At 34.0% G+C, this 16583-nt stretch overlaps 3 non-coding genes across 3 annotated transcripts; all 3 read left to right on the top strand.

The window, feature by feature from the left end:
- The first annotated feature begins 28 nt into the window (after nt 1-28).
- Trnal-cag (transfer RNA leucine (anticodon CAG)) lies at nt 29-112 on the top strand. Its single transcript has one exon. It is a non-coding gene; the product is annotated as a tRNA-Leu (tRNA).
- A 6789-nt stretch (nt 113-6901) lies between these two features.
- Nucleotides 6902-6985, top strand: Trnal-cag (transfer RNA leucine (anticodon CAG)). The gene has a single exon. It is a non-coding gene; the product is annotated as a tRNA-Leu (tRNA).
- Nucleotides 6986-13772: 6787 nt separating this feature from the next.
- Nucleotides 13773-13856, top strand: Trnal-cag (transfer RNA leucine (anticodon CAG)). The gene has a single exon. It is a non-coding gene; the product is annotated as a tRNA-Leu (tRNA).
- Nucleotides 13857-16583: the final 2727 nt, after the last annotated feature.

The following is a 16583-nucleotide window of genomic DNA, read 5'->3' as shown; positions in this document are numbered from 1 at the left end:
TGTGCACTCGGATCTTTGCAATGCATATGTCAGGATGGCCGAGCGGTCTAAGGCGCTGCGTTCAGGTCGCAGTCGGGTCTTCCCGGCGTGGGTTCGAATCCCACTTCTGACAAACTGTTCTTTTGTCATAGAGCAGTATCTTTTATGACTCTAAAATAGAGACTTCCGGTTATGACATCAGAAGGAAAACACGTTTGATGATCGCTCCGTGAATTTTCAAGTTTTTTTCCTTTAATAGACATTTTTGCTGTTTTAATTTGTTACAGGTACGTTGATAAGATTTGTTTGATCGCATTCATATATAAGTGAGATATATTTTGAGTGTGTGGATAACTTTATCCACCACACAAAAAATTTTTTTCTGTGACAATGAATACAAAGCCTGGTCGTGCTGCACGTGCAGCACAAGGAGCTGACTCACACTCTAATGACACCAGTGGAATAGCTAACAATAAGAATGGCATGTCGAGTAACATCGATAGACAGACAGGAGCTTCTCGTCGTTTTGGGAAAGAATGTACCGTGGTGATTGATGTAAAGGATGTGAAGAAAATAAAGGCAAGTGATATTGTTAGAAGTGTAGAAGAATTAACCGGAGATATGTCGGTCTATGCAGTTGTGCCCAAAGGTGCAAATTTGTATGAGGTCACACTACCGAGTAAGGAAGTAGCATATAATACCTTGTGTGGAATTGATATTGGAAGTGAACACTTTGATTGTACTCTTTTATATTCAGACACTATTATTGTGTCAATTCTTCATTTACCAGCATACATCACAGATGATGATATAAGTATGAAGCTCGGTGAATACGGAGTAGAACTTCTTTCTCCCATTCAACGCAGATATTATCCTGGAACTAGTGTGGCTGATGGGACTCGTTATGTCAAATGTAAATTTCCACAGCAGGTAAAATCCTTGCCTTACAGTCTGAAATTTCAGACTGTCAATGGTCAACAATACTTTAGAGTATTACACAATAATCAAGTTAAGGTATGTTCTAGATGTCTTGATCCGGGACATGTTATAAAAGACTGCCCTGATTTTGTATGCTACAAGTGTGGGGAGCAAGGCCATGTAGCAAAAAATTGCACAAGGCAAAGATGTGAAAGTTGTGGAAGTTTTCCTCTTATGTGTACATGCAGGATATGCGACAAATGCCACAAAGAGGCGCAAACATGTATGTGTTACAGAGAGGCCATTACAGGCATTCATTCGCAAGTTGATGATGATATGAGGGAAGACATATTGGAGTTACAGAGTGACGAAGATGATAAAGAAGAAATTGAGAATGCAAAAAAAGATAATGAGAGTGGAGAAAGTGGGGAAGAAAAAGAAAGAATTGGAGTTGATATGACCAATGTAGAAATAGAATCTGAGGAAGTAAACAACAATCATACAATTGGAGATGGATCGGGGACAGATTCAGATGATGACAGGAAGATGGCTGCAGACGTTGTTGAAAGATCAAACGAATCACGTACATGTCAAGAAAACGGTACTAATATCGAAAATTTCAAAGTAGTACAAAGGAGAAGGAGAAGGTTTAATCCAGTACCTAATATGAAGATGAATAGCATGCGACGAACACCTATGAAGAAATGATCAAACACTCAACATTTTTTAATACTTTCAATACACTCATCATAATCATGGCTTTAAATATTGTATCTCTAAATGTAAATGGCTTGCGTAATTTGAATAAACTAAAGTCTGTTTTAGAAATATTTAAAGAGAAAAGAGGCCATATTTTATTATTGCAAGAAACCTTTTGGGATGATGAGTTTGTTGAAAGTATTAGAGAAAATGAGATTTGGAATGGTGACATATTTTATAGTAATGCTGACATTAGGAGGGCAGGTGTTGCTGTTTTAGTAGTGAGAGAATTGAGAAATCAGGTGACACAAGAAATGATTGAAAAGGGTAGGATTTTACATCTTAAAATAGCTATGGATGATAAAGTGATTGATTTAATCAATATTTATGCTCCAAATGTTGTGAAGGAAAAGTTTAACTTTTTCATGAAGCTAAATACATATTTACATAACAGTACTAGTGATAGCACTATCCTGGCTGGTGATTTTAATACAACTTTAGCAGGTATTGATCGACATAACAAAGCCTTACATATTGATGATGTAGCAATGCGTGAACTTTATAAAATTATTCATGATAGGAATATTACCGATTTATGGAGATCACGAAATCCTAGTACTCGTAGTTTCTCCAGAAAACAAGTTGTACTAGGCGAAATGAAGCAGAGTAGAATAGATTATTTTTTGATTTCCTCAAAATTGCACTCCAATGTGCAAAATATTTATTATGCAGATACATCCTTTAGTGATCATTCTTTTGTATACCTTAAACTAAATACCTGCAAAGTGGAAACAGGGCCCGGATTATGGATATTAAATAACAATGTTCTTTTTGAGGAAAAATATGTACAAAGAGTGAAATAAATTCTTACCGAGGGAAAAACTGACGAAATGTATTTCAGTGAACCACTCATTTGGTGGGATAATGTAAAATACAAAATTAAAAAATTTTCCCAAGTATACTGTACAAGAAGAAATAAGGAAAGATTACAAGAATACTTTACATTGCAAAATAAATTAAAATCATTTTCAGAAAAAGTCGCAAATAAAGAACCATATGACATTAACAAATATGAAGAACTAAAACATCAGCTAAGTGACTATGAAACTGATTTTTGTCGGGGGTGCTATATTGAGATCTAAGGCCAAATGGGCAATTGAAAGCGATAGAAATACTAAATATTTTCTAAATCTTGAGAAATATCGACACAACAAAAATGTAATCAATGAATTGATTGATGATGATGGTGTAATTATTTCAAATACAAGCGGAATCTTAGATGAAATACATCAGTTTTATAGTCATTTATATTCTTCGGTAACTGTTGATGATAATTGTACTGATTCACTTTTAAATTTTGTAAACTGTTCTGTATCTGATGAGGATAAAGATATGTGTGATGCCATAATAACAGTTGATGAAATACATACAGCTATAAAAGGGATGGCTAAAAATAAAAGCCCCGGCCCGGACGGATTGACAGTAGAGTGGTATTGTAAATTTTATGATTGTATATATGATATTCTGTTGCACATCTTTCAGAGTGTTAAGAATGACAATATTATGTCGAGATCAATGAGATTTGGGGTTATATCACTTATTTATAAAAATAAGGGGGATAATAGAAGATTGCAAAATTGGCGTCCTATCAGTTTACTTAATGTAGATTATAAAATTTTGGCAAGGATTTTGTCTACACGTTTAAAAATGGTATTACCCAAAATTATTTCTCAAACTCAGACATGTTGTATAGTTGGGAGAGATATTGCTGATACTATAGTCACTGTAAGAGATATTATAGATATGGTTGAGAGAGACAATCTTGAGGGATATATCTTAAAAATTGATCAAGAAAAAGCGTTTGACAGAGTTTGCCACTCATATTTGATTTCTGTGTTACGAAAGTTCGGTTTTGGTGACAATTTTATTCAGTGGATAAAGATATTTTATAATGAAATTAAAAGTAGTGTTAAATGCAATGGTCATCTAACGAAACCCTTTTTAATTAAAAATTCAGTCAGACAAGGTTGTCCTATATCAGCAATGTTATATGTATTAGCAGCAGAACCCTTAGGACTCGCTATCAAAGCAAATCCCACTATCAAAGGTATTCCACTCCCACTGTCTAGTAATACAAGTAAAGTTTTTCAACATGCAGATGATACAACCTTGACATTAGCGGACACACAATCCATTAATCAATCTTTTAATGTACTTGACTTGTATTGTAAAGGATCTGGTGCAAAGGTGAACAAGGAAAAGACAGAACTTCTGTGTATTGGATCTGGTAAACTTACTGATGATTATTGCAAACAATTACAAATTCAAATGTGTGATCAAGTCATCTTAATTTTGGGAGCTTATGTGGGAAAATGTGCAAAGTTATGTGAGCAACTGAACTGGAATGATAGATTGTCTAAAATTAAAAACTTATTGCAACTGTGGTCACAGAGATATTTGACAATACAAGGAAAAGTAACAGTTGTTAATAACTTATTAGTTTCTAGAGTATTGTACATAGTGTCAGTTCAGCCTCTTCCTGATATGATTGCTGATGAATTGAAGCAATTATTTCTCAGATTTATCTGGTCAGGAAAGTCCCATTTGGTTCACTATTATACAATAATTGGTGATAAGCGAAATGGCGGACTACAGTTAACTGATATAAAGATGAAAATGTATGCATTCAGACTAAAATTTTTAAAAAGATACTTTGATGTGAATTGCCATGCTATGTGGAAAAATACCTTTGATCACTTTTTATCTACTGTCCTGAACATGAGGTTGACCAAAGAGTTGTTTCTCATGTCTTTAAATAAGCAACAATTGAATACCCTACCTATATTTTACAGAGAAATGTTTCATGCATGGGAAAAACTTAGAAATAATATCGATACAAATATTGATGTGAGGAATGTTTTTGAACAACCTCTCTTTTTAAATCCTAATATTACATGTGCTGGTAAAACGTTGTTTTTCGCAGAATTTATAGAAGCAGGAATTGTTCGTGTTCAGGATATTACATATGAATTTGTACCTGGAATACTACCTTATAGAGCTATTCCAGAAATGATATACAAATCAAATTCTGAGATCAAAACAGATAAGATAAAAAAAGACTATAATTGCATAATAGAAAGTATACCATTAGGCTGGAGAAATATTGTTGCAACAGAGTCAAAACCCACTGTAACCAATGGGAGAAATAATATGTTTCTCAGAGTTGATACAAAATTATATGACCTCTGTTTATGTACAACACAACTATTTTACAAGCTTTTATGTACGTTGATTTTTCAAGAACCAGCTTCTGTTTCCTTTTGGAGTAAGATATTTAGTTTGGAAAAGCATAAATACTGGAAATTGATACACCTACCTTTCAAGACCCCAGATTGTATAGATTTGGATTATAGAATAATGCACAATCGAATATTTACAAAAGAGAGACTAAAATACTATGGCAAAATTGATAATGACTCATGTCCAGTGTGCCAGTTGGAAACAGAGGATTTATTTCACATGTTTTTGAAATGTCCTGAATTAAGCTCTTTTAAGAATTATATTGTATATATAGTTGAGATTCTTTTTAAAAATTGTAGAGTTGGTGTTCTCAATAGCACTTCTCTTGAACAAATGCTCATGATAGGATATAACAAAGAAACAAAATCAGTAAATAGTTATTTTTTGAACTACATTCTGAGCATTGCTCGATTGTGCATTTACAAAAGAAGAAACATTATGTCTTTATTAGGGAAACAAATAGACATCGAAAGATTGTTCCAATATTTGACTAGAAAATATATATTATATGCGTATCAACATTACAAAGACAAAAATCAGACTTTGATTACGAAGTATTTTGTAAAAGATAATCCTTTAATGAGAATAGAAGAGGATAAAGTGTTTATTACATTGTAGAATCATTGTTTTGTACTATAACATTACACAATAAAATTTTAGAATCATTGTTCTGTAATATAGCTTAACAAAATACTATTGTAGAATCATTGTTTTGTAATATAGCATTACAAAATACTATTGTAGAACCATTATTTTGTAATATAGCATTACAAACTACTATGTACATACTGACTGTATATTTTTAACTTTTATACTGTACAAAGCGTTTTTGAATAAAGAAAGAAAAAAAAAAAAAAAGGCGATGCGTTCAGGTCGCAGTCGGGTCTTCCCGGCGTGGGTTCGAATCCCACTTCTGACAAACTGTTCTTTTGTCATAGAGCAGTATCTCTTATGACTCTAAAATAGAAAACATCAATCTTACAGCGTTCATGTATGCTGGCATATAACAGCTGTTTTAGTTAAATATGCTTTTCTGGCCCTTCAAATGTATTAACTTGTTATCCTCTCTCTCTCTCTCTCTCTCTCTCTCTCTCTCTCTCTCTCTCTCTCTAACACACACACACACACACACACACATATAGACACACACACACATACAAATCTCACGGATATCTACAGACGGGAAAGCGATACTACCTGCATGAGTGTTTCACTCACATTCATTCGAGTCCCAAAAAGGTTACCTTTTTATTCTTTATGCTCAAACAGTTATAATAAGCACAAGGTATTATCGAGAGGAGAAGTTTATCTCTTGTATGTTAATGAGAAATTGTCATTTTTATATAAGTACCCGCTGGCACTATATTCCCGCGATTCACAAACAAGATGCCCATCTATCCACTGCCTGTCTAATTATATACGTCACCTACCCTTCCCCCCCACACACACACACACCATCTCTCTCTCTCTCTCTCTCTCTCTCTCTCTCTCTCTCTCTCTCTCTCTATGGATGTATGCATACATAATATAACATTGTTCAATAACGCTTACCTGTTACATTGGAGGTTTTCACTGTTCCTTCATATTTCAATTGTTCTCTATTACTTAACATTTGCATTTGTCTCTATCATTTAATGTATCCTTTCCACTGTATTTCTAAGAGATAAGGTGCAGAAAACTAATGGATAGATCAGGATGGACAAGCGGTCTAAGATGATGCATTCAAATTACAGTAGAATCCCTCCCTCATCGACTTCTCTGCAAGGAAAACATTAATAACTTTGTAGTTAATGTTATCATTATTAGAGGCACAATATACAAGTACAAAGATAAAAATATAGATGATGGGAGATTATCCTGTGCTGTTACAAAATCTTTGTTGTTACAAAATCTTACTATTTATTCAATTAGTCGATGATTCTAGGCCTCAACGAGTCCTATTCAGTATGCTGACCTATACGCCCTTCAATCTCTCTATGTGCACTCGGATCTTTGCAATGCATATGTCAGGATGGCCGAGCGGTCTAAGGCGCTGCGTTCAGGTCGCAGTCGGGTCTTCCCGGCGTGGGTTCGAATCCCACTTCTGACAAACTGTTCTTTTGTCATAGAGCAGTATCTTTTATGACTCTAAAATAGAGACTTCCGGTTATGACATCAGAAGGAAAACACGTTTGATGATCGCTCCGTGAATTTTCAAGTTTTTTTTCCTTTAATAGACATTTTTGCTGTTTTAATTTGTTACAGGTACGTTGATAAGATTTGTTTGATCGCATTCATATATAAGTGAGATATATTTTGAGTGTGTGGATAACTTTATCCACCACACAAAAAATTTTTTTCTGTGACAATGAATACAAAGCCTGGTCGTGCTGCACGTGCAGCACAAGGAGCTGACTCACACTCTAATGACACCAGTGGAATAGCTAACAATAAGAATGGCATGTCGAGTAACATCGATAGACAGACAGGAGCTTCTCGTCGTTTTGGGAAAGAATGTACCGTGGTGATTGATGTAAAGGATGTGAAGAAAATAAAGGCAAGTGATATTGTTAGAAGTGTAGAAGAATTAACCGGAGATATGTCGGTCTATGCAGTTGTGCCCAAAGGTGCAAATTTGTATGAGGTCACACTACCGAGTAAGGAAGTAGCATATAATACCTTGTGTGGAATTGATATTGGAAGTGAACACTTTGATTGTACTCTTTTATATTCAGACACTATTATTGTGTCAATTCTTCATTTACCAGCATACATCACAGATGATGATATAAGTATGAAGCTCGGTGAATACGGAGTAGAACTTCTTTCTCCCATTCAACGCAGATATTATCCTGGAACTAGTGTGGCTGATGGGACTCGTTATGTCAAATGTAAATTTCCACAGCAGGTAAAATCCTTGCCTTACAGTCTGAAATTTCAGACTGTCAATGGTCAACAATACTTTAGAGTATTACACAATAATCAAGTTAAGGTATGTTCTAGATGTCTTGATCCGGGACATGTTATAAAAGACTGCCCTGATTTTGTATGCTACAAGTGTGGGGAGCAAGGCCATGTAGCAAAAAATTGCACAAGGCAAAGATGTGAAAGTTGTGGAAGTTTTCCTCTTATGTGTACATGCAGGATATGCGACAAATGCCACAAAGAGGCGCAAACATGTATGTGTTACAGAGAGGCCATTACAGGCATTCATTCGCAAGTTGATGATGATATGAGGGAAGACATATTGGAGTTACAGAGTGACGAAGATGATAAAGAAGAAATTGAGAATGCAAAAAAAGATAATGAGAGTGGAGAAAGTGGGGAAGAAAAAGAAAGAATTGGAGTTGATATGACCAATGTAGAAATAGAATCTGAGGAAGTAAACAACAATCATACAATTGGAGATGGATCGGGGACAGATTCAGATGATGACAGGAAGATGGCTGCAGACGTTGTTGAAAGATCAAACGAATCACGTACATGTCAAGAAAACGGTACTAATATCGAAAATTTCAAAGTAGTACAAAGGAGAAGGAGAAGGTTTAATCCAGTACCTAATATGAAGATGAATAGCATGCGACGAACACCTATGAAGAAATGATCAAACACTCAACATTTTTTAATACTTTCAATACACTCATCATAATCATGGCTTTAAATATTGTATCTCTAAATGTAAATGGCTTGCGTAATTTGAATAAACTAAAGTCTGTTTTAGAAATATTTAAAGAGAAAAGAGGCCATATTTTATTATTGCAAGAAACCTTTTGGGATGATGAGTTTGTTGAAAGTATTAGAGAAAATGAGATTTGGAATGGTGACATATTTTATAGTAATGCTGACATTAGGAGGACAGGTGTTGCTGTTTTAGTAGTGAGAGAATTGAGAAATCAGGTGACACAAGAAATGATTGAAAAGGGTAGGATTTTACATCTTAAAATAGCTATGGATGATAAAGTGATTGATTTAATCAATATTTATGCTCCAAATGTTGTGAAGGAAAAGTTTAACTTTTTCATGAAGCTAAATACATATTTACATAACAGTACTAGTGATAGCACTATCCTGGCTGGTGATTTTAATACAACTTTAGCAGGTATTGATCGACATAACAAAGCCTTACATATTGATGATGTAGCAATGCGTGAACTTTATAAAATTATTCATGATAGGAATATTACCGATTTATGGAGATCACGAAATCCTAGTACTCGTAGTTTCTCCAGAAAACAAGTTGTACTAGGCGAAATGAAGCAGAGTAGAATAGATTATTTTTTGATTTCCTCAAAATTGCACTCCAATGTGCAAAATATTTATTATGCAGATACATCCTTTAGTGATCATTCTTTTGTATACCTTAAACTAAATACCTGCAAAGTGGAAACAGGGCCCGGATTATGGATATTAAATAACAATGTTCTTTTTGAGGAAAAATATGTACAAAGAGTGAAATCAATTCTTACCGAGGGAAAAACTGACGAAATGTATTTCAGTGAACCACTCATTTGGTGGGATAATGTAAAATACAAAATTAAAAAATTTCCCAAGTATACTGTACAAGAAGAAATAAGGAAAGATTACAAGAATACTTTACATTGCAAAATAAATTAAAATCATTTTCAGAAAAAGTCGCAAATAAAGAACCATATGACATTAACAAATATGAAGAACTAAAACATCAGCTAAGTGACTATGAAACTGATTTTTGTCGGGGGTGCTATATTGAGATCTAAGGCCAAATGGGCAATTGAAAGCGATAGAAATACTAAATATTTTCTAAATCTTGAGAAATATCGACACAACAAAAATGTAATCAATGAATTGATTGATGATGATGGTGTAATTATTTCAAATACAAGCGGAATCTTAGATGAAATACATCAGTTTTATAGTCATTTATATTCTTCGGTAACTGTTGATGATAATTGTACTGATTCACTTTTAAATTTTGTAAACTGTTCTGTATCTGATGAGGATAAAGATATGTGTGATGCCATAATAACAGTTGATGAAATACATACAGCTATAAAAGGGATGGCTAAAAATAAAAGCCCCGGCCCGGACGGATTGACAGTAGAGTGGTATTGTAAATTTTATGATTGTATATATGATATTCTGTTGCACATCTTTCAGAGTGTTAAGAATGACAATATTATGTCGAGATCAATGAGATTTGGGGTTATATCACTTATTTATAAAAATAAGGGGGATAATAGAAGATTGCAAAATTGGCGTCCTATCAGTTTACTTAATGTAGATTATAAAATTTTGGCAAGGATTTTGTCTACACGTTTAAAAATGGTATTACCCAAAATTATTTCTCAAACTCAGACATGTTGTATAGTTGGGAGAGATATTGCTGATACTATAGTCACTGTAAGAGATATTATAGATATGGTTGAGAGAGACAATCTTGAGGGATATATCTTAAAAATTGATCAAGAAAAAGCGTTTGACAGAGTTTGCCACTCATATTTGATTTCTGTGTTACGAAAGTTCGGTTTTGGTGACAATTTTATTCAGTGGATAAAGATATTTTATAATGAAATTAAAAGTAGTGTTAAATGCAATGGTCATCTAACGAAACCCTTTTTAATTAAAAATTCAGTCAGACAAGGTTGTCCTATATCAGCAATGTTATATGTATTAGCAGCAGAACCCTTAGGACTCGCTATCAAAGCAAATCCCACTATCAAAGGTATTCCACTCCCACTGTCTAGTAATACAAGTAAAGTTTTTCAACATGCAGATGATACAACCTTGACATTAGCGGACACACAATCCATTAATCAATCTTTTAATGTACTTGACTTGTATTGTAAAGGATCTGGTGCAAAGGTGAACAAGGAAAAGACAGAACTTCTGTGTATTGGATCTGGTAAACTTACTGATGATTATTGCAAACAATTACAAATTCAAATGTGTGATCAAGTCATCTTAATTTTGGGAGCTTATGTGGGAAAATGTGCAAAGTTATGTGAGCAACTGAACTGGAATGATAGATTGTCTAAAATTAAAAACTTATTGCAACTGTGGTCACAGAGATATTTGACAATACAAGGAAAAGTAACAGTTGTTAATAACTTATTAGTTTCTAGAGTATTGTACATAGTGTCAGTTCAGCCTCTTCCTGATATGATTGCTGATGAATTGAAGCAATTATTTCTCAGATTTATCTGGTCAGGAAAGTCCCATTTGGTTCACTATTATACAATAATTGGTGATAAGCGAAATGGCGGACTACAGTTAACTGATATAAAGATGAAAATGTATGCATTCAGACTAAAATTTTTAAAAAGATACTTTGATGTGAATTGCCATGCTATGTGGAAAAATACCTTTGATCACTTTTTATCTACTGTCCTGAACATGAGGTTGACCAAAGAGTTGTTTCTCATGTCTTTAAATAAGCAACAATTGAATACCCTACCTATATTTTACAGAGGAATGTTTCATGCATGGGAAAAACTTAGAAATAATATCGATACAAATATTGATGTGAGGAATGTTTTTGAACAACCTCTCTTTTTAAATCCTAATATTACATGTGCTGGTAAAACGTTGTTTTTCGCAGAATTTATAGAAGCAGGAATTGTTCGTGTTCAGGATATTACATATGAATTTGTACCTGGAATACTACCTTATAGAGCTATTCCAGAAATGATATACAAATCAAATTCTGAGATCAAAACAGATAAGATAAAAAAAGACTATAATTGCATAATAGAAAGTATACCATTAGGCTGGAGAAATATTGTTGCAACAGAGTCAAAACCCACTGTAACCAATGGGAGAAATAATATGTTTCTCAGAGTTGATACAAAATTATATGACCTCTGTTTATGTACAACACAACTATTTTACAAGCTTTTATGTACGTTGATTTTTCAAGAACCAGCTTCTGTTTCCTTTTGGAGTAAGATATTTAGTTTGGAAAAGCATAAATACTGGAAATTGATACACCTACCTTTCAAGACCCCAGATTGTATAGATTTGGATTATAGAATAATGCACAATCGAATATTTACAAAAGAGAGACTAAAATACTATGGCAAAATTGATAATGACTCATGTCCAGTGTGCCAGTTGGAAACAGAGGATTTATTTCACATGTTTTTGAAATGTCCTGAATTAAGCTCTTTTAAGAATTATATTGTATATATAGTTGAGATTCTTTTTAAAAATTGTAGAGTTGGTGTTCTCAATAGCACTTCTCTTGAACAAATGCTCATGATAGGATATAACAAAGAAACAAAATCAGTAAATAGTTATTTTTTGAACTACATTCTGAGCATTGCTCGATTGTGCATTTACAAAAGAAGAAACATTATGTCTTTATTAGGGAAACAAATAGACATCGAAAGATTGTTCCAATATTTGACTAGAAAATATATATTATATGCGTATCAACATTACAAAGACAAAAATCAGACTTTGATTACGAAGTATTTTGTAAAAGATAATCCTTTAATGAGAATAGAAGAGGATAAAGTGTTTATTACATTGTAGAATCATTGTTTTGTACTATAACATTACACAATAAAATTTTAGAATCATTGTTCTGTAATATAGCTTAACAAAATACTATTGTAGAATCATTGTTTTGTAATATAGCATTACAAAATACTATTGTAGAACCATTATTTTGTAATATAGCATTACAAACTACTATGTACATACTGACTGTATATTTTTAACTTTTATACTGTACAAAGCGTTTTTGAATAAAGAAAGAAAAAAAAAAAAAAAGGCGATGCGTTCAGGTCGCAGTCGGGTCTTCCCGGCGTGGGTTCGAATCCCACTTCTGACAAACTGTTCTTTTGTCATAGAGCAGTATCTCTTATGACTCTAAAATAGAAAACATCAATCTTACAGCGTTCATGTATGCTGGCATATAACAGCTGTTTTAGTTAAATATGCTTTTCTGGCCCTTCAAATGTATTAACTTGTTATCCTCTCTCTCTCTCTCTCTCTCTCTCTCTCTCTCTCTCTCTCTCTCTCTCTAACACACACACACACACACACACACATATAGACACACACACACATACAAATCTCACGGATATCTACAGACGGGAAAGCGATACTACCTGCATGAGTGTTTCACTCACATTCATTCGAGTCCCAAAAAGGTTACCTTTTTATTCTTTATGCTCAAACAGTTATAATAAGCACAAGGTATTATCGAGAGGAGAAGTTTATCTCTTGTATGTTAATGAGAAATTGTCATTTTTATATAAGTACCCGCTGGCACTATATTCCCGCGATTCACAAACAAGATGCCCATCTATCCACTGCCTGTCTAATTATATACGTCACCTACCCTTCCCCCCCACACACACACACACCATCTCTCTCTCTCTCTCTCTCTCTCTCTCTCTCTCTCTCTCTCTCTATGGATGTATGCATACATAATATAACATTGTTCAATAACGCTTACCTGTTACATTGGAGGTTTTCACTGTTCCTTCATATTTCAATTGTTCTCTATTACTTAACATTTGCATTTGTCTCTATCATTTAATGTATCCTTTCCACTGTATTTCTAAGAGATAAGGTGCAGAAAACTAATGGATAGATCAGGATGGACAAGCGGTCTAAGATGATGCATTCAAATTACAGTAGAATCCCTCCCTCATCGACTTCTCTGCAAGGAAAACATTAATAACTTTGTAGTTAATGTTATCATTATTAGAGGCACAATATACAAGTACAAAGATAAAAATATAGATGATGGGAGATTATCCTGTGCTGTTACAAAATCTTTGTTGTTACAAAATCTTACTATTTATTCAATTAGTCGATGATTCTAGGCCTCAACGAGTCCTATTCAGTATGCTGACCTATACGCCCTTCAATCTCTCTATGTGCACTCGGATCTTTGCAATGCATATGTCAGGATGGCCGAGCGGTCTAAGGCGCTGCGTTCAGGTCGCAGTCGGGTCTTCCCGGCGTGGGTTCGAATCCCACTTCTGACAAACTGTTCTTTTGTCATAGAGCAGTATCTTTTATGACTCTAAAATAGAGACTTCCGGTTATGACATCAGAAGGAAAACACGTTTGATGATCGCTCCGTGAATTTTCAAGTTTTTTTTCCTTTAATAGACATTTTTGCTGTTTTAATTTGTTACAGGTACGTTGATAAGATTTGTTTGATCGCATTCATATATAAGTGAGATATATTTTGAGTGTGTGGATAACTTTATCCACCACACAAAAAATTTTTTTCTGTGACAATGAATACAAAGCCTGGTCGTGCTGCACGTGCAGCACAAGGAGCTGACTCACACTCTAATGACACCAGTGGAATAGCTAACAATAAGAATGGCATGTCGAGTAACATCGATAGACAGACAGGAGCTTCTCGTCGTTTTGGGAAAGAATGTACCGTGGTGATTGATGTAAAGGATGTGAAGAAAATAAAGGCAAGTGATATTGTTAGAAGTGTAGAAGAATTAACCGGAGATATGTCGGTCTATGCAGTTGTGCCCAAAGGTGCAAATTTGTATGAGGTCACACTACCGAGTAAGGAAGTAGCATATAATACCTTGTGTGGAATTGATATTGGAAGTGAACACTTTGATTGTACTCTTTTATATTCAGACACTATTATTGTGTCAATTCTTCATTTACCAGCATACATCACAGATGATGATATAAGTATGAAGCTCGGTGAATACGGAGTAGAACTTCTTTCTCCCATTCAACGCAGATATTATCCTGGAACTAGTGTGGCTGATGGGACTCGTTATGTCAAATGTAAATTTCCACAGCAGGTAAAATCCTTGCCTTACAGTCTGAAATTTCAGACTGTCAATGGTCAACAATACTTTAGAGTATTACACAATAATCAAGTTAAGGTATGTTCTAGATGTCTTGATCCGGGACATGTTATAAAAGACTGCCCTGATTTTGTATGCTACAAGTGTGGGGAGCAAGGCCATGTAGCAAAAAATTGCACAAGGCAAAGATGTGAAAGTTGTGGAAGTTTTCCTCTTATGTGTACATGCAGGATATGCGACAAATGCCACAAAGAGGCGCAAACATGTATGTGTTACAGAGAGGCCATTACAGGCATTCATTCGCAAGTTGATGATGATATGAGGGAAGACATATTGGAGTTACAGAGTGACGAAGATGATAAAGAAGAAATTGAGAATGCAAAAAAAGATAATGAGAGTGGAGAAAGTGGGGAAGAAAAAGAAAGAATTGGAGTTGATATGACCAATGTAGAAATAGAATCTGAGGAAGTAAACAACAATCATACAATTGGAGATGGATCGGGGACAGATTCAGATGATGACAGGAAGATGGCTGCAGACGTTGTTGAAAGATCAAACGAATCACGTACATGTCAAGAAAACGGTACTAATATCGAAAATTTCAAAGTAGTACAAAGGAGAAGGAGAAGGTTTAATCCAGTACCTAATATGAAGATGAATAGCATGCGACGAACACCTATGAAGAAATGATCAAACACTCAACATTTTTTAATACTTTCAATACACTCATCATAATCATGGCTTTAAATATTGTATCTCTAAATGTAAATGGCTTGCGTAATTTGAATAAACTAAAGTCTGTTTTAGAAATATTTAAAGAGAAAAGAGGCCATATTTTATTATTGCAAGAAACCTTTTGGGATGATGAGTTTGTTGAAAGTATTAGAGAAAATGAGATTTGGAATGGTGACATATTTTATAGTAATGCTGACATTAGGAGGACAGGTGTTGCTGTTTTAGTAGTGAGAGAATTGAGAAATCAGGTGACACAAGAAATGATTGAAAAGGGTAGGATTTTACATCTTAAAATAGCTATGGATGATAAAGTGATTGATTTAATCAATCTTTATGTTCCAAATGTTGTGAAGGAAAAGTTTAACTTTTTCATGAAGCTAAATACATATTTACATAACAGTACTAGTGATAGCACTATCCTGGCTGGTGATTTTAATACAACTTTAGCAGGTATTGATCGACATAACAAAGCCTTACATATTGATGATGTAGCAATGCGTGAACTTTATAAAATTATTCATGATAGGAATATTACCGATTTATGGAGATCACGAAATCCTAGTACTCGTAGTTTCTCCAGAAAACAAGTTGTACTAGGCGAAATGAAGCAGAGTAGAATAGATTATTTTTTGATTTCCTCAAAATTGCACTCCAATGTGCAAAATATTTATTATGCAGATACATCCTTTAGTGATCATTCTTTTGTATACCTTAAACTAAATACCTGCAAAGTGGAAACAGGGCCCGGATTATGGATATTAAATAACAATGTTCTTTTTGAGGAAAAATATGTACAAAGAGTGAAATCAATTCTTACCGAGGGAAAAACTGACGAAATGTATTTCAGTGAACCACTCATTTGGTGGGATAATGTAAAATACAAAATTAAAAAATTTTCCCAAGTATACTGTACAAGAAGAAATAAGGAAAGATTACAAGAATACTTTACATTGCAAAATAAATTAAAATCATTTTCAGAAAAAGTCGCAAATAAAGAACCATATGACATTAACAAATATGAAGAACTAAAACATCAGCTAAGTGACTATGAAACTGATTTTTGTCGGGGGTGCTATATTGAGATCTAAGGCCAAATGGGCAATTGAAAGCGATAGAAATACTAAATATTTTCTAAATCTTGAGAAATATCGACACAACAAAAATGTAATCAATGAATTGATTGATGAT

This window comes from Sinohyriopsis cumingii, unplaced genomic scaffold, assembly GCF_028554795.1.
Source record: "Sinohyriopsis cumingii isolate HCF-2022 unplaced genomic scaffold, ASM2855479v2 utg000066l, whole genome shotgun sequence".
In the NCBI taxonomy this organism is placed as follows: domain Eukaryota; kingdom Metazoa; phylum Mollusca; class Bivalvia; order Unionida; family Unionidae; genus Sinohyriopsis; species Sinohyriopsis cumingii.
This window is presented reverse-complemented; position numbering and strand designations above follow the sequence as displayed.